The sequence below is a fragment of the Manis javanica genome, chromosome 15 (assembly GCF_040802235.1).
Source record: "Manis javanica isolate MJ-LG chromosome 15, MJ_LKY, whole genome shotgun sequence".
NCBI lineage: Eukaryota > Metazoa > Chordata > Mammalia > Pholidota > Manidae > Manis > Manis javanica.
In genome coordinates this window covers 31,399,554-31,419,930 of record NC_133170.1, presented here as the reverse complement: position 1 = coordinate 31,419,930, position 20,377 = coordinate 31,399,554, and the positions used below count along the sequence as shown (strand labels likewise).

The window sequence follows — 20,377 nt, the reverse complement described above, 5'->3', positions numbered from 1 at the left end:
TCCCTTCCTCAACATGTCTTACAGATGACCTATTTTAAAATAAATAAATGTATATATATATTTTAAATTAGGGTATCACTGATATACAATCTTACATTAGATGACCTACTATTATTGTTTAGTTAATGAAATACTTGGACCGAGGAAAATCACTTAATTATTTAACCTAAGCTAACTTAATCTAACCTAATATAACTAACCCTCTTACTCCCTTATCCATACACTGGTGACAAGATTCTCTCACTGACCCAACTTCAGTCGGGCTCCTCTGAACTCCCTACTCGGTGAGGTCTAACTTTTGGACTTGTGTGTTTCTCTCTAGATTGACCACTTCTAGCATGAATTCTGCTACGTTGGTTTATCAAAAATCTCCCATCCTCGAAATCTGATCACCCTCCACACCTGGTTAAGTGCCTCACCTTCTACCCACCCCTGGTAACAATGATCACAGCAACTGTCCTGGGCAAGAACCCTGTTAGGTGGGTTCAGCCAGAACCCCCCCTTCTCCCTGATGCTTTCTCTTAGTGTCTGTCCACTGCCCCCTGCTCCTTGGCTATACCTCCCACTTTTCCTTGTGTATTTGGAGTGGAGTACAATCTTCCTCACCCACTGTAAATTTCCACTGCAGTGATCCCTATACCTGCCATTATGGTCCTTGATAAAATCTGCCTTACTGTTCTTCAACAAGTGAATGAATCATTTTTTCTTTACTACTGGGTAAATCAGAGAAATAGTAAATACTCAGTTACTATTAGGAATCAGGTTTAGGGACTACTAAGTCACTGAGATAATAAATGTTAATCAGAAATTTTACTACAAATAGGAACATCTAGTTCTAAAGGACAAAAACTCTCTCCAAAGGTTTCAGACTTAAATGGCTTTTTTGTTTGTAAAAGCATAAATGTGTCTGTGAAAACTGCAAAAAGCTGCAAGTTTTCAAATATGAAAAAAAGTAGGAATCATTTTTTAAAATAACAGTCATTTCTTCTTAGTTTTATAGCCCAGGAATCTTTGTCTATTTTTCTTTAAGCATAGATTACCACTCCAGCAAAACAAAACAAAACATCGCCTATTTCTTGATTCAGATACGGAGAGAAAAAATTCTGTACTCAAAGTGATAAGGAGATAGGAAACAGGGATTAGAATAAAACAAATCTTGAAATCTGAACGACAGAGCTGCAAACTGCATTTGCCTAATTTACTCTTCCTTCAGTTAAAACTACCCTGTCATATGCAGTATGATGAGGGCAGAGTGGTGGGGGCCTGCCCACTACAGAGGGAAGGAAATTTGCTGCTGAAGCCCATCCATTCTGTACTCATGGGAGATGTTAAGGCTCTAGGTATTTCAAGTTCCTGGTCTAATATGTGGACACTTGTCAGACACATGAAAATACGGTCATTCCCATCAAGGGGGCAGGCCTGTACATACAGATGAAGACAATATCGATACATGGACACTGGGGTGGAGGGAATGCTGCTATGAGGCACAGAATTTGTTACAAGCCGATCAATCAAGGGACACACAGTACACTCCCTGAAGGGATGGTCGGAGAGACAGTGAGATAACTAGAATCAAGAAAGCCACCCACTTGAGATTCAGAAATGCGAGGAGCAGATACATGTTCAAAAATTCTTCCTTGATCTTCCGAGCTAATAAAGATGGGAAAGTATCTTCAATCCAGTTCTTGGCTTGACGCAGCCTATCCACAATAAATCACTTATTGCATTTTAGAGAACACGATAGGGGTTAAATATTAGGGTGTGCATGTCTGCATGCGTGCACACGTACACACACACACACACACAATAAAATAGCTGAATGATTTACCCACTGAACAGTGAAGTCCTACACACTTATGAATGAAAAATTATGGGGAAAAAGTCTAGGCATGGAAAAAAAAATAAGGCAAAAGAGAGAGAAGACAAGTCTCACACTTTTTGAGCAGGCAAGCCCAATGAAGGCTGATGCTGAATTTCAAAGGGAACACCAGGTAGGCAGGTGCCCATAGGCAAAAATGGTTGGCCTCGCTTGCCTGCGCACAGACTGGAGAGCTGACGCCGGTAATTCACACCTCACTGTGATGCTCTGAGGTCTGCCTTCTGAAGTCCCCCCCGCTATGATTGTGTGCTGCCCTCAGGCACAGCAGCTCTTCTCGGCATCATGACGTCTGTGAGACAGATGGACCGGAGGATCAGCAACATGCTCGCTGCCTGCTGGGCGGCACACAGAAACCTTATCACAACACTTCAGTTTCTTCTCTCTCTAATGCAAAATACCAAGCACACTGGGAGTAGACAGGAAGGCCAAAGGGCTACCCAGGGTAAACAAAAGGAACCTCCCCACCTTGACAGTATCTCAGTAAATAAAGAATAACGTAACAAAGGATGTGGATCTAAATTATAGGGAACACATCCATTGGCTCCTTCTCACTGTCCACAGGAATACAAGGAAAAGAGCCAAGTATGATTACCCAGTAACCATGAGATCTGACAGCTTATCTATACAGGGGCTCCCACACTGAGGCCAGTCTCTGGAGGAGATCCTCTTGTGATTTGCAGTTATTTCAAGGTCAGGTTAAGGGTGTGTGTGTGTGTGTGTGTACATAGAAGAGGTGGAGGACCAGACAGAGATAATTTGCCATTAGTCACATTATTATTTCAACTCCAGCATCAAATCAAACACAACAGACTATGCAGACTGTCAGAAGATGTGGCTAGCTACTGAAATTCTCTTCTTGAGGCCTGTACCTGAAGCCTCCATAGACGGGGCTCCTCATTGAGCAGTATTTAACAAGAACTTGGCTTAACGGGGTACAGGTGAGAGAGAGGAGCATTTACCCCTCAGCTGGAATGCAGGGGAAACTCTAAATGTACCTGCAGCTGTGTGTAAATATCAGAAACGGGCATCTGTGCTATTTAGAGAAAGATAAGTTGCTTACAGAAATTTGATGTCTTAATGCTAAAGTTGGAAATACTCAGGAAACAAACTGACAGGTCAGACGCATTTGTGATTTCAGTGTATACAGGCATGCTCGTGCTCACGCTTGCAGCGGGGAGGGTGCAAGGACATGGTGGGAGGAAAGGCCTGAGCAAAAAGACCAGGATTTGTAGCTGCAGTGCAGCTTAAAGCTCTGTGTGACTGAGAGGATGGAGATGTTTCCGAATGTGGTAAAAGAGCATTTCAAGAAAGGAAAACAGTGCAAGGACAGGAGGCACAAAGGGTGTCTCCTTAGCTTCTTCCTCTCATTACTACAAACTGAAATAAAGCCAGGGTCGCAGTGAGGTGGCAGCTGATTCCTGGAAAGGCGTGGATGGACCCTCTCCCTCCACCCCAGCAGCTTTGCTGTATTCTCTTCCTCTCTTCTATATCTTCTGTCTCCTCCTGACTTACCACATGAAGAATCTTTATTTACACACTACACACACACCAAAAAATGTCATGTCTCTGAGAATCTAAAAGGCATCTTGGGGTTGGGCGGGGATGGTGACAAACAAGTAAATAAGTAAAAGGGCTCTTGGCTGCCAAGACAGAGCGGTGTGTCCTGGATTTCTGTCTGCTACAGTCAACCCAGAAATCATATTTAAAAAGCAAATTCTTTCTGCAAATCTTAGACACCATGAACAAATCCTGTGGATTAACAATTTCTAGACCTCACCCCCCTCACCTGGGCATAATCCAGGCTTTGGGTGGAAAAAAAAGATTTGGGAAAAACAAATCAGGAAGACTGTTTTCTCTACCCATTTTCTTTACTTGGGAATAGAACCTCCCAGAGAGTCACTGAGTTAACATCCCTCTCCCTCCTCTGAAAGTTAAAGTAACTCAGCCTAACACGTGCTCTGACAGACATCACCCTTTCAGTGTTGACTGGTCCATGCTTCAGCAAATCTTTATTATTTGAGGTAATTCAGGACTAAGTAACCCAGGCCAACCCAGGCCTGTGTATACACAACCCAGTCTTGGGGACTGAAGAGCATTCTGAAGTGTGATGGCAGAGAGCAGTGGCCCCATGGCATTGGGAGAGCCAACCCAGTCTTCTGACGGAGCTGATGGACACCAGCAGTGACAACCGGCAGGACACCAGCAAGTGAAAGGACAGGAGCGCACAGGCTGAGGGAGAAAAAGGCAAGAAGCCAGGAAAGGGTACATCTGGACTGAAGTATGTGAAGATACACGATCCAACCAAAAGCAGTAGGCTCGAAGGATGCTGTCAAATGACCTGACAGTAGGGAAAAAAAGTTAAGCTTGTACAGAATTTCCATATGTTTTATCTACCAGGCTCTAGCCCCACCTTCTAGGACTCTTAAAAAAGCTACCATGCACAGGCATCCACACCCAAATTTTGTGTCAGTTTTGGAGAGGAAATACAAAGACTAGAGACCATGTTTCTGATATAATCAGAATACAGAATACTGTATTATGTGTGTTTAGAAAATAGGAAAGAAAACAGTTAAGAGTGAAATAGAAACTCCAACTCTGAAGATCAAGCAAAGAAGAAAAGGTACAAGAGAATGCCAATACACATTTTCTTAATGTTTTAATCTGTTCATGTTATTAGAGCTTCTCCTTGGTCTCTCTCCAGGGAGGACACTTGTAGTATCACAGACTTTAACCACAACTAACAGGAGGAACAGCTCTCTCCATACTTCAAGCCATCTCCCCACATATATACACCACACAGTTTAGGGGGATTCTTCATCCTCAGTTATCTTGTGGCTTATGCAGCTATAGTCTTCTCATATGCGAGATGCTACTGCTGACAAGAAATAGAAAGTATTTCTTGGATCATCCCCAGGAAGCAAAGTCCTCTGCCATCTTATTCATCTAACCAATAGCAGATAAATGCCATTTGGTCTGATATACTTCTGTTATTCCTCTAATAAACCATCCACACATCATCTCCCAGATGTCCCATTTCAAAGAATACTGCAAAGCCACCCTATGGCTGATGTGTGTGTCACACTCTTATGACTTCAGTGCTGTACCTTCTATGTACCTGAAGGCTTCAGATTTTTCTGATTTCATATGATCGTGCCAATGCTCATATATTTCTGTGCAGGAGAATAAAGCATCAGGTTCAAGTGTTACTTAAAACACGTATATACATTCACACACATATGTGAGCATGTGCATACACACACACACACACACACACATTCATGAGTATGTGGTCTGATGGGCAGGGGCTAGGCTCCCTGGAACTGAACTCCTGCATATCTTGGTATCTCTTGGAGCAATTACAACTTGTACCTTCCATGAAAGCATGCTTGTTCACCTGGCTGCTTGCCTTATCTGCTCTTATGTTAGTTACTTCCCTCATGAAGTTTTTGTTAATAAGCTGTAGAATTACACTAAGTTAAGCAGGTCTCTTCATCTTATGATTTTTAAAAAATCAATTAATTTATTTTTTATTAAGGTATGATTGATACACACTCTTATGAAGGTTTCACATGAAAAAACAATGTAGTTACTACATTTACCCATATTATCAAGTTCCCACCCATACCCCAATGCAGGCACTGTCCATCAGTGTAGTAAGATGCCACAGATCCACTATGTCCCTTCTCTGTGATACACAGTTCTCCCGTGATCCCCCACACCATGTGTACAAAACATAATATCCCTTAATCCCCTTCCCCTCCCTCCCACCTGCTCTCCCACACCTCTCCCCTTTGGTAACCACTAGTCTCTTCTTGGAGTCTGTGAGTCTGCTGCTATTTTGTTCCTTCAGTTTTGCTTCATTGTTATACTCCACAAATGAGGGAAATCATTTGGTACTTCTCTTTCTCTGCCTGGCTTACTTCACTGAGCATAATGTCCTCAGCTCCATCCATGTTGCTGCAAATGGTAGAATTTGTTTCTTTCTTATGGCTGAATAGTATTCCACTGTGTATATGTACCACATCTTCTTTATCCATTCATCTACTGATGGACAGTTAGGTTGCTTCCAGATCTTGGCTATTGTAAAAAGTGCTGCAATAAACATAGGGATGCATATGTCTTTCTGAATCTGAGAAGTTGTATTCTCTGGATAAATTTCAAGGAGTGGGATTCCAGGGTCAAATGGTATTTCTATTTTTAGTTTTTTGAGGAACCTCCATATTGCTTTCCACAATGGTTGAACTAGCTTACATTCCCACCAGGAGTGTAGGAGGGTTCCCCTTTCTCCGCATCCTCACCAGCATTTGTTGTTCTTAGCCTTTTTGATGCTGGCCATCCTTACTGGTGTGAGGTGATACCTCATTGTGGTTTTGATTTGCATTTCCCTGATGATTAGTGATGATGAGCATCTTTTCATGTGTCTGTTGGCCATCTGAATTTCTTCTTTGGAGAACTGTCTCTTCATATCCTCTGCCCATTTGTTAATTGGGTTAATTGCTTTTTGGATGTTGATGCGTGTAAGTTCTTTATATATTGTGGATGTTAACCCCTTGTTGGATATGTCTTTTACAAATATATTCTCCCATACTGTAGGATGCCTTTTTGTTCTGTTGATGATGTCCTTTGCTGTACAGAAACTTTTTAGTTTGATGTAGTCCCATGAGTTCATTTTTTGCTTTTGTTTCCCTTGCTCGATTGAGGAGATGTGTTCAAGAAGAAGTTGCTCATGCTTATATTCAGGAGATGTTTGTCTATGTTGTCTTCTAAGAGTTTTATGGTTTCATGACTTACATTCAAGTCTTGGATCCATTTTGAGTTTACTTTTGTGTATGGGGTTAGACAATAATCCAGTTTCATTCTCTTGCATGTAGCTGTCCAGTTTTGCCAATACCAGCTGCTGAAGAGGCTGTCATTTCCCCATTGTATATCCATTGCTCCTTTATCATATATTAATTGAGCATATATGGTTGGGTTTATATCAAGGCTCTCTAGTCTGTTCCATTGGTCTATGGGTCTGTTCTTGTGCCAGTACCAAATTGTCTTGATTGCTTTGTAGTAGAGCTTGAAGTTGGGGAGCATAATGCCCCCAGCTTTATTCTTCCTTCTCAGAATTGCTTTGGCTATTTGAGGTCTTTTGTGGTTCCACATGAATTTTAGAATGATTGTCTCTGGTTCATTGAAGAATACTCTTGGTATTTTGATAGGAATTGCATGGAATCTATAGATACCTTTAGGCAGGATGGCCATTTTGATAATATTAATTATTCCCATCCACGAGCTGCATCTTATGATCTTAACTAAGAATTTTATCTACTCGAATATTTCTCTGGCAAAAGCTGCTGTGGCAGATCTACACTTACACTACACTTACAGCACTACACTTACAGGAGGTGTAACGGTCTCCTTCGTTAATGCCAGGGAAGGTAATGTGGTTCGCTGTGGCCATGGCCATAAACATGACCCATGCAAAGACTGAAGTCATGAGCATGCAAGCCCTTGGCTGGTAATCATGTTAATTACTAGGCATCTTGTTTCCAGAGACTGTGGTGAAAAAAGGCTTTTTTACCCAGAGGCAGCCCTCACCAGAAAAGAGATTTGGTATTACTTATGTGCTACAAAATCTCTGCTGTGTACTGATGCCCTTGTGAAGCAGTGCAGAAGTACAGAGCAATCCAGTGCAGGACCTAAGAGCATGGGCTCTTAAGGCAGACTGGCTTAGCTCCAGGGTCTGCACCATTCCAGCTATGAGCCCTAGGACAAGTCACTTTGATGATAGTATATTTTATGGAATTGTAATAACCCACATGTCCTCCACATGGCAAGCATTTTCACTAATTATTAACTTATTATTTTCAGGAATCTGTTTCACCATCTATAAAATGAGAATAATAATACTCATCCTTTTGAGGATGTGAATACATGTAAAATGCAAATTATTCTTGAAAACTTTTGCTGATACGACCCTCAGGACACCGACCATGGATGGTCAGGTTATAGCATGTGAAGTGATGAGAAGCACGAAGAAGAACTGCATAAGCAAAATAACAGACCTAAGGCTGGTAAATCACCGTCCAAGGACCAAATTCTGCACCAGGGCCTGTTTTTGTACAATCCCTGTTTTAATAATGGTTTTTATACTTTCAAATGGTTGGGAAAATAGTCAAAAGAATAATATTTGGTGAATGTGAAAAATTATGTGAATTATCAAATTTCAGTGTCCATAAAGGAAGTTAGACTGGATCATAACCATGCTCATTCATTTACATATTGTCTAAGGTAGACAGTAGAGCTGAAAAGTTATGACAGCGTATAGTTCACAAAATATAAAATATTTACCGTCTGGATTTTTACAAATAAATATGCCAAACTTAGAATAAATCAATTCCAGATAAAAGGGTAATCAATACCAAAGAGCAAATATTTATAATTTTCTCACAACTGAGAAATTAATAATTGCCATTAAAAAATTTTCAATTCATAATGAATATTACTTGTAGCAATAGGAACAGCAACATAAAATCAAACACTGTCCAAACAGAAAACTGGATTTGGTGTCAGGCATAAAAAGAAAACTCACAGTTATCAAAAGCTGTAATAGTAAAATATGGTATGGACAAAAACTTTGGTGGTGAAAAAATCAAGATATACAACATCTAAGTAAGGAAAACAGTTGATACTAAAATGATTCAGTAAAATAAGAATATTGAAAAAGTTGGATAATTCCAAGTACATGTATGAGAAATTGATAAAGACATTAAATTGAATTAACTTCATTTCAGCTCCAGCAAATATCCAGTGAAAATTCCTTGACATCATTATAACTGGATTTAAATGTTTGTGAATGGGGGTCAAATATTTCCCTTGAGTCAAATGTTTCCAAGATTAAATAAGTACAAAACACTAATTCGACAAAACAACATACTACTCATTCTGAGGATAGAACATAAAAGATGGAAGGAGTTTTGGAATTCACCTAGGTCATCTACTCACACCCTTCTCTCTGCCCCACTTTTTAAATGAAAAATTCAAAACCCAGAGAGGTATCCTGACCTGTAAATACGGTTAGAAGCTGAGTTACTCAGCATCCACATGTCACAGTTTGATGCTTCTCACCTAGGCCCACTGCAGAATGTGCAGGCTTCACTTCATTGCTTTATATCTGAAGAGTTCTTGTGGGCAAGTTGACTTGCTGAACTATACCAGACTGTATTCTTCCCTTTCTAAACCAAAAACTGAAACAATTTGGGACATCTCTTAGAAGCACTAAAGCTTCTCGGCAATGAATACATCTCCCACTTCCTTAGCTCTTCCATCAGTGCATCCACTTGGGCCCCCAGCGTCACTGTCCAGGACAAGCAGCAGCTCTCAACTGGCCCTGTTTACAATACCCACTGTCCTGCCCACCCTCCACAGACTGCAACAGCACGCCACGGTCTTCACCATCTACTGCTGCTGATGGCACCTGCCCCATGGCTTGTCACGCCTCCTCCCTAACACCCTTTGTGGTTTAAAATAAGTGCACAAATTCTTTGACACTCTTCAAGTAGTAGACATGCTGCCCCATTCAATGAAGCACAGTCTCTGTGACTTGCTTCTAAGAAACAGAATGCAGTAGAAGTGACGGTATGTAACTTCTGTTTCTATGTCATAAAAGGCACTGTGGTTCCTCCTGTTCTCCTCTCTTGAATCATTCATTTAGGGTGAAGTCAGCCATACTGTTATGAGGACATTCCAACAGCCTATTGAGAAACCCACCTGGGGAGGAACTGAAGGTTCTTGCCAGTGGCAGGAATTGTGGGCCAGTCATCCTGGAATTAAATGCTTCCTCCACAAGTCAAGCTTTTGGGTAACTGCAGCCCCAACTCATGTCTTGACTACAATCCCATGACAGACTCTAAGTAAGAACCACCCAGCTAAGCTGTGCTGAATTCCTGACCCACAGAAACCACTGAGATAACAAAGGCTTATTGTTTTTTATGCTGCTAAGCTGGGGGCATTGTTTTATGTAGAAACAGATCGTTAATATCCACCCTAAGTGCTTTCCATAGCAAACTACCAAATTTGCTGTGCCGTTTACACTTCTGTATCTTTGCAAATACTATGTCCCTGTCTAAAATTCTATCTGCTTGGCAGATGCCTATTGTTCCCTCAAGAGGCAGCTCAAGGGCTACCTCCTCTGTGAGTCCCTGAGTCTCATGTGGAGACCTGGGTTTTCCTATTGGAGCTTGTATAATTTTTTTTTTTCTGTTGGAGAAAATCTGTTGTTTAGCATTTGCTTATGTCTTGAAGCACATATTTAATCTACACACCTAATGCAATGTAGGTACAAGGTAGACTCCCAACAAATATTTTTGAGTTAATATTCTTCATTTCAATCAGTTTAAAAAAAACAATAAAAACTTCAAACCACACTTATGGAATTACTCTATGTGAACTTAGGACCCAGACGTCAATAATAACAGAGTGTGGAGAATGCGCTTTTCAGTTTGTTGAAACATGAAGTCAGGGATAAACATTCCGGTTCAATCTCTGGAAGATATAACAATATGAATACTAGATTTTAAATAGTGACCCGCCAACAAATTAACTATGAGAATTAAAACATTTAAGATGTTTTCAATTAAAGCCCAAAATGCCTAAAGGAAAATCTAAATGATTTATTTTATATTCACATGAAGAGGAACCCAGAAGGTCTAAGAGCTTTCTAGGTCTGCCAAATCCCTCCTCATGCAAAAAGATTGTCATTCTAGTCCTAAAATTGAGAAAGAAAGACTTGTATATGTTCAGTGTTGACCATCTTTCAATGAAAAGAAATGAAGTCTTGCTAACAAGTGGTTTGCCTTAAAACCTGATTTTTCACCAAAAAGAAGCAGCCATCTGTTTCGAATATTTTAAAGACTAAGCCTCTATTTGTGCTTTGCTTTGATCTCCTAGGATAATAGGAAGACAGTGATACAGTCCAGCTACACCTCAATCAAGTGTGTTCATTTACTTTATCCCAGAAATGCTAACTGCCAGATCCAGCTGGAAACTTTAGCCTCTTCATCCCAGGATCAGGAAGGAGGAGGAAGACATCAAGGGAGAACAGCTCTTTTTTGTTTTGGTTGATGATGCATTTTTGTGTCCAAGAAAATATTCCTTTAACCCAAAACAGATAGTAATCTTAAAGACAGAGAGAATGTATAGAAAATAACAAATTAGTGAGGAACTGAGGACAAGTTAATGAAAAGAATACTGTAGAATCATATTGTAACAAGACTGTGGTTTAATAATTCAGGTAAAGACTGAGTCAAGTAATATCCTCCAAAATACAACTTTAGAAAATACAAGTGTAATGTAATAGGCAAGTGTTAGGCCTGTCTTCCAAAAAGGGGGTCCTACCATATGTTAATTGAGGGTGTGGGTAATTAACTTAATGGTACATTGTAGAAGGTGAACTAGATATTGACTAGAGTTAAGATCAGTCTAGGAAATTGACACATGCATAGTGTCAGATTATAGGATAACGTGTTAAGGTACAGAGAAAACTCAAAGATTAAAAATACTACTAGTGCATAAAACTTAAAATATATGCAACTTTTCTTTAGGATAAAAACTCACTAGGTTTTTCATTCATCATTTATTGAGCGCAGGTTCCCACATTTTCAGATTACTGTTGAAAAGAAATTAAGATGTGAGGAATTCTATTTTACACAAAATGCACAGATATTTTTATTGTCCAGGAAGACAGACTAAATCACAAATAACAACACAAACAGGAGAAAAACAGCTCTTCCTCATTAGTCTATGCTTATAATCATTAAGGTAAGGACACTTGGATCTGAGAGCATATATTCCTGAGATGTTTAAAACACTGTAATTTTTAGTCTAAGAAATAAACCAAGTGAGTCACAGAACAATGCTGCCGTAAATCATTCAGCAGAAACTACAAAAATGCAGGCTGTAGCTGTGGAACACTATAAATGATGCCACACTAAGGGGAAGGTCTCTTCCCCAGATTACTTACAGCTTACTCATGTGGCCTGAAAGGTATCTGCCTCCATGGAGCTCATGTAATCACCAAGTTGATCAAGAATTACTTAGAACCACAGGACAGAGCTGGTGGTTTCTGCTTCTTTCTATTGTCTGAAAATCATCCTTAGGTCAGAAAACTCCAGAAGCAAAAGTCACTTGCCACTATGGCTTAATGTCTGTGGCTCATGTTCCATGCCTTGGTGTCTTGGGAAGGTACCTATACTGTTGCTCAGGGAGTAGCAGGGACCTCCCTAACAATTCACTTAAAGATTCAGAAAAGATTAATTTTTTTTGCTGCAGGAAAAATTTATTAGCATTATGGGTTACTTGTGCAATTAGAGGGATCTTACAATATCAGGAGAGAGCAGAAATCTGTAAAGTGATCTCATAACTATTCTAGGGTTCTTTCACAACCATTATCAATGTCACCGCCACTGTCATTCACTGAGACTTCCTATGTGCCAGGCAATGGGCTAAGCACACTGAATACATACCACATATAATTCTCATGATAACCTTTGCTATAGTTTTATTATGTGATGAATGAGGAAACTGATGTTTAGGGAAGAGGTTTAGCCTCTCATTTGTGGGAAATTACACAGCTACAAGCAAGATCCAAATGAAGTCTAAAGGCAAGGCATGCTATTTCCCACCAAGTTAAAAGACCATTATAATAATATAACTGCCATATAGCAGATACAAATGAAAATGTATTTGTTAGTTTCACAGTTGGAATGTAATATTACATTTTTAAAAAAAGGTAGGAACTTGTAGGCCCATGACTGTGTATGTATCACAACTATGACAATATCACATAAGAAAAATAGTAACACTGGACAGTGATTCAACAAAATATCGACTGAGTTTGCATCAGGGTGGTGGGCTTATGGGCAATTCTTTTCCTTTTCTATTTTCCAAGTTAAGTGATCAATGTTGACTGCATATCCTCCTCCTCCCCATCTACCTTCCTTATGTAAAAAGCTCAGATATGCTTCAAGGCACCTACCTTTCACACAAAGAAAGCCCCCTCTGGGTAATTTACATGGTCTGTGTAAATAATGACAGATAAAGAAAAAAGAGTATATATAAATCTAAGAGATATAATGAGATATACTCCTTCCCTGTCTGCTTCTGGAATGGGAAATGAGACTAGGTATGCCTCTATCTTGGTGGTCATTAGACTCTGTCTAGGCTTTAGAAAGAGAGTAGGTGGAATGCAGTTTCAGATACTTGTAAGGCTGGTGACCAGTTATCAGAGAAATCTTAGTTGGGAATAAAATATGTGAATTTACCCAGAGTACCCATGTGTTAGTTCTTGGGGGCCTAAATATCCTAGTGGGCCATTAGAAGGAGTGCAGAAGCAGCCGTCTCAAAGGAACCCCAATAGTTCCTTCTTCTATAGCAGAAAAATGTTTTCATAAGAGAAAAGTGGAGCTCTTGCTTCCAAGACAACCAAGAAAAGAAGGAACAATCATCTTGACAGAAAGGGCCATGGCCACATGCAGCTTATTCATTGTACCAATTGTGCCTGATACATGGTCAAGGACAAGGCCATTAAGAAATTCACCGTTGAAACACAGAGGTCAAAGCTGATAGGACATGGGTCTGATGCCTACGTGCTTCTTGAACTGTAGCAGGACTACATTGCTGGGTGAGTTGTAACACTCACAGCAAGGCAGTCAGGAAACATTCTCGTGACACCCAGGGGAGCAAACTCTGCTGCTCCAACTGAGACCTGCGGATGCTGCCCCATGACCTCTGCCAAAGCCTGTGCATGGAGCTGAGTCTTAAGGTTTGAAGAAAAGCTATCCTTTGGAAAAAAATTAGATGGAAATTATACAAAAAAAAAAAAAAAAAGAAAAAAAAATGGAAGACAGAATCTGGCCTAGTCACAAGTGATTCTATATTATGAAGGAAAAATTAATAAACTGAATTTAGAAGTACAAAGGTAGGCAAAAACGGTGAAAAAAACTGGGCTGAGTATTTTAGACATGACTATAACTGGGAAATAAATGTAGCATTCTATTCCTATGATAATGTTGATGGAGGTTTCAAATCTGAACTAGCATGTATCTTACTATATGAACTGTTATAGTCCACAAAGCACACAGGATAGTTGTGGTTTAAATGTGTCAAAAAGCCATAGCCTACAGCAAAGATTCTAGAATTCTGGGAATTTCTGCAGGTTATCAGAAGACATGTGGGTTTTAGAGGATGTTGATTTTTAGAAAGAGAGACTACCCTAAAAATAGAGATTTGGTGTAAAAAATACAGAAATTTGGTGTCAAACAACAATATCCTACTCCCATCAGCATTCCTCTGAGTCATCTGTAAAAATATTTCCCAAACTAAAAGGTAAGACCTCCTGTGTTTTATGTCAGATACCATTAAAAAGTTATACAGAAATGAATGTTGGCTATATGCACATTAACAAATAACACCTATTGTTTGTATAGCAAAGTATGGATTTACAAACTACTTTCACACTCGTTACTGCCTTAAGAAAAACAGCAAAGTTATCATCAGACTCATTTTAGAGATGAGAAACTGAGCTTTGAAGAGGTTAATGAATTACTTGAAGTCTCTGACCTTCTGTTCAATGCTTTTCCCATTATACTGAACAGCTGTCTACATTTTTCTTGGATAACTCATGCTAAACAGAAAGCTGGACATATCTAAATGGTTTAGAATATAATAGCTTTGTGCACGAGGGCCAGAAAAATGATAGTTGATCCTAATACTAAATCTGTCACAGAAAGACAACTTCGGCAGTTGAAAAGTTATGCTTAAGAACTAAAAGCTCTGTCCAAGTCATGTAAGCAGATCAGCATTGCCCCCAGTCACTCTGGAAAGCCAAAACACCTCGGGGAGGAATGACGTTCTACTTCCTGTACTGTTCCACTTCCTGCTGTGATGTAAGGCTGGACAGGTATGACTGACTGCCGCCTCTCTTCTTGGCTGAATCAGAGGTTTGGCATCTGCTAAGGCCGGTGAAGGCTGATGGTTTCTCTGCTCTGTTTATCATGGACTGCTATAGTTCTGGGGGAAAGGGAGGAAAGCAAGAAGCAGAAAAGGATGCCACATATCATAGCAGGAAAATACTGCTACCCCCACAGGAGGTGTAGGAGAACATCCTCCTACCAAAATCTACTTTCACTCCCAAACTTTAGAAGCATTTGAGCATACGTGCCTTAACAAAATTACACATGTACTCTACAAAACAGAAATACAAATTTGAAAGAAAGAATTCCTGCAGTGAAGAATTTCAATGCTGTTGTAGTCGAAGAATCAATGTGCTCCTTGAAGAGATTAACAGTCAAATGAACATTAAAAACTGTATCTCAGGTTTTAAAAATTGAAACAAAAGCTTCTGGAGGTCCCAAGTCACTCTGGTATTTTCCCTGGTTATGAGTTAATGAGTTACTATTCACCAGTGCAGTGTAATTTCATCAGCTGTGAAGATACACTATTTTAGCAGATGCCTGGGTAGAGAAAATCACAGGGGATTATTTCCAGTGCTTACTTTATTTCTCTTTAAAATGTCAAAACCAGTTTTAGTTTGTTTATTTCTGAGGAAAAGAAATAAAAGAGGCAAAAGTGAAGATTACAGTCACCCTCCTTCAGGCTTCATAGGTCTCCTATTTTTCTATGACAGACTGTCTTTAATTGCCTTGAGGGTCTTCAGAATGAGAGGCAGCTACTCTTTTTAAACACTCATATGAATAAACTATATTGTTTTTAAAAAATAAAGAACATAACAGAATTGTTATAGCTTATGCTTATAAAGGGTTTGGTAATGCTAAATGAAAAAGTATCTCGAGACAAATGAAAATGGAAAATACAATATACCAAAATTTATAGGGAGCAACAAAAGCAGTTCTAAGAGGGAAGTTCATAGTAATAAATGCCTATAGTAAGAAACAACAAAGATCTCAAACAACTTAACTTTACACCTCAGAAAAAGAAGAAGAAAAAGAGCAAAGTAAGTCCAAAGTTAGCAATAGGAAGGAAATAATAAAGATTAGAGCAGAAATAAATAAAATACAGACTAAAAAGACAAAGAAGAGATCAAGGAAATGAACAGCTTGTTCTCTGAAGGGATAAACGAAATAGACAAATCACAGGCTAGATTCACCAAGAAAAAAGAGAAGACTTGAGTAACTAAATCAAAAATGAAGGAGGCAATGTTACAACCAATACCACAGAAGTACAAAGGGTCATAAAAGACTATTATGAACAATTATGTCAATAAATTAGACAACCTAGAAAGAATAGACACATTCTTAGAAATATACAACCTACCAAGACTGCATCATGATGTAACAGAAAATGTGAACAGACTGATAACTAGTAAGGAGACTGAATCAGTAATCACAAATCTCCCAATAAACGTAAGTCTAGGACCAGATTGCTTTACTAGTGAATTCTACCAAATATCAAAGAAGTAATATCATTTCTTCTCTAATTCTCCCAAAAAAACAAAACAGGAAGGAACACTTCCAAATTCATTTTATGAGTCCAGCATTAAACTGATAACAAAACCAGCCAAGGATACCACAAGAAAAGAAAATTCCAGGCCAGCATCTCTGATGGACACAGATGCAAAAATCCTAAACAAAATATTGGCAGGCTCAATTCAATGATACATTAAAAGGATTATATACTATGATCAGGTGTGATTTACTCCAGGGATACAAGGATGGTTGAACATCTGCAAATAAATCAACATGATACACCATATTAACAAAATGAAGGATAAAAATCATATGATCATTTCAATAGATGCAGAAAAAGCATCTGACAGAACTCAGCATCTATTTATGATGAAAATTCTCAACAAAGCAGTTACAGAAGAAACTTACCCCAATATAATAAAAAGCCATATGTGGTAAGCCCACAGCTAATATATTCAATGGTAAAAAGCTGAAACCATTTTCTCTAAGATCAGGAACAAAACAAGGATACCTCCTGTTACCACCTTTATTCAACATAGATAGCACTGGAAGTCTTGGCCAGAGCAATTAGGCAAGAAAAAGAAACAAAAGGCTTCAAAGTCAGAAATGAAGAAGATAACATGACATGACATTTATAGAAAATTCTAAAGATGCCATAAAAAAAACATTAGAGTAAATGAATTCAGTAAAGTTCCTGGATATAAAAGCAATACACAAAAATCTGTTGCATTTCTATATACTTACAATGAGCTATCGGAAAGAAATTAAGAAAATAATGCCACACACAATTTCAACAAAAAGAGTAAAATACCCAGGAATCAATTTCACCAAGGAGGTGATTGTACACTGCAAAGCATTAATGAAAAAAGCTGAAGAAGACAAAAGTAAGTGGAAAAGTACTCAATGCTCATGGGCTGGAGAATTAACATTGTTAAAATATCCATACTATACAAAGTAACCTACAGATTCAATGCAATCCTTATCAGAATCCCAATGGCATTTTTCACAGAAATAGAACCAAAAAAGTCCTTAAATTCATATGGAGCCATAAAAGACCCTGAATAGCCAAAGTAATCTTGAGAAAGAACAAACCTAGAGGCATCCTGCTCTCTGATTTCAAACTATATTATAGAGCTATAGTAACTAAAATAGGATAGTACTGGTAATTAAAACAGCATGGTATTGGCATAAAGACCCATACACAGATCAATGAAACAAAATAGAGAGCCCAGAAATAAACCCATCTATATATGGTCAACTACTTTACAACAAAGGAGGCAAGAATATTCAATGGGGACAAGGATAGTCTTTTCAAATGGCGCGGAGAAAATTGGACAGCTCCATGCAAAACAATGAAACTGACCACTATCTGACACCATACACAAAGACTAACTCAAAGTAGACTAAAGACTTGAATGTAAGACCTAAAACCATAAAACTCCTAGAAGAAAACATAGGAGGATAAGCTCCTTGACATTAGTCTTGGCTATGATTTTTTGGATTTGATGTTAAAACACAAAAGAAGAAATAGCAAAAATAAGTAAGTGGGGCTATATCAAAACTAAAAAGCTTCTGTATAGCAAAAGAAACCATCAACAAAATGAAAAGGCAACCTCTTATGGGGGAAAAAACTTGTAAATTATATATCTGATAGGGAATAATATCCAAAATATATAAAGAACTCACAGAATTCAATAGCAAAAAAAAAAAAGAACAAAAAACAATCTGATTGAGAAGTGGACAGTTTTCCATAGAATATATTACAAGTGGCCAACAGGTACATGTAAAGATGCTCTATATAATTACTCATCAGGGAAATGCAAATCAAAAGCACAATGAGATGTCACCTCACACCCGTTAGAATGGCTATTAGCAAAAAGGCTAGAAAATAACAAGTGATGGTGAGGATGTGGAGAAAAGAGAATCTCTGTACACTGTTGGTAAAATGTAAACTGGTGCAGCCACCATTAGAAAACAATTTGAAGGATCTTCAAAAAATAAAAAATAGAACTACCATATGATCCATTAATTCCACTTCTGGGTATTTATCCAAAGGAAATGAAATCACTCTCTCAAAAAGATATCTGCATCCCTATGTTTACTGCAGTGTTATTTCCAATAGCCAATACATGGAAATAACCTAAGTGTCCATCAATGGATAAATAAATAAAGAAAATGTGGTATATATATACAAAATGGAATGTTTTCAGCCATAAAAAGGAGGATATCTTGCCATTTATGACAACATGGACAGACCTTGAGGCCCTTATGCTAAGTGGTACAAGTCAGACAGAGAAAGACAACTATTGTACGATGTAACCTACATGTGGAGTCTAAACAGTGAACTAAGACACAGAGGAGATTGGTGGTTGCCAAAGGTGGGTGAAATGGGTGAAGGTGGTCAAAAGGTACAAACTTCTAGTTATATGATAAGTAAGTCCTGGGGATGAAATATAGGGTGGTGACCATAGTTAAGAATACTGTACTATATAAAGCAACTGAAAGTTGCTGATAGATCTTCAAAGTTCTTATCACAAGAAAAAAAACAAAACAACTCTGAACTATGTGAGGTGATGTATGTTAACTAAATTTATTATGGTGATCATTTCGCAATATGTGCATATATCAAATATCACTGTCTCACACCTAATACAATGTTATATGTCAATTATATTTCAATAAAGCAGGAAAAAAATAAAAGGGGTCTGTGGTTTAAATAAATATCAGGAAAGTAGTAAAAATGTAGCCAAAGGTGATTAAAGTCATGTAAGGTTGTCTTTCATGACCTACTCCAACTCTTCTATTACCTATCTACTGAAACCATCCTATTCTGTATGTGTAATTAGACTGTTTTGCTTAAGATTTAACCTAGAATGCCTACTCACTTTCTCATTACATGGTTCTTCTTTTTAATTCATTAAGTATCAGTAGGCTAGGGCTGATGGATGCACAGTTAACCTGGGAGGTAACTAAGTTCCTAAAGTATTTTCTTTTTATTCTTATAGCATCTTATCCTGTTTGTGACTTCTACAATAACAGTATAAAAAAATCTACATATATATTTACATATAAGGAGACTATATTATCTGGCAATTTGCTATCCAGAAAACACCACAAAGCTAATATTCAGTAAGTATTCACTGAATGCCTATTATTTGCTAGAAACACTTAACATCTTTACTGTCACTTTATACTGCTTTTTGTTGGGTTAAGACTAATAAAGATTTTAAGAAAAAGAATATTCCTAGAAATTAAGGGGTATTTCATAATGAGAAGGCCAGTTTATAAGGAATACACAACAATCATAAATGGGTATGTGCAAATAGTAACAGAGCTTCAAAATAAATGAAGCAAACCTGAAAGAATTTAAGGACAAACAGAAAAAAATCTACTTATACTTGAAGATTTTAATACTCTTCTCTCAAATAGACAGGGCCCCTCTGCCCCAATTTTTTTTTTTTTTTTTAGTAAAGTCATGAAATATCTGAACAACTCTATCAACCACCTGGGCCTAACTGATATGAACACTCTAGGCAACAGCTAAGAATACCAGTCCTTTCAAGAGCATATGGTATGTTCACCAAGATGAATATATTCTCAACCATAAAACAAGTCTCAAAAAATGTAAAATAATTAAAATAATACAAAATATGTTCTCTAATCACAATGGGATTAAGGTAGAAATCAGTAACAGCAAGATACCTAGAAAAAAACCCCTCAAATTTGAAATTAAGACACTTTTAGAAATCTATAGAAAAAAAGAGAAGATATTTTAAACAAAATGATAATGAAAATTTCACATCAAAATTGCTGGAATGTGCCTAAGCAGTACTTTGAGGGAAATTTGTAACTTGAATTATGTATTTTAGAAAAAGAAAAGATATAAAATCACTGACTTAAGGCTTGGCAGTAAGAAGCTAGAAAAAGAACAAAGTAAATCCAAGTAAACCATAAATGTCAGAGCAGAAATTGATGAAAGAGTAAACAAATAAGAGCAAAATTAATAGGGCCATAAACTGGTTCTTTGAAA

The 20,377-nt window shown here is 38.1% G+C and overlaps 1 protein-coding gene across 12 annotated transcripts in view; it reads right to left on the bottom strand.

The window, feature by feature from the left end:
• Positions 1-20,377, bottom strand: part of ERC1 (ELKS/RAB6-interacting/CAST family member 1) — a 724,558-nt gene that overhangs the window by 55,479 nt on the left and 648,702 nt on the right. The gene's annotated exons all lie outside the window — the stretch shown is intronic.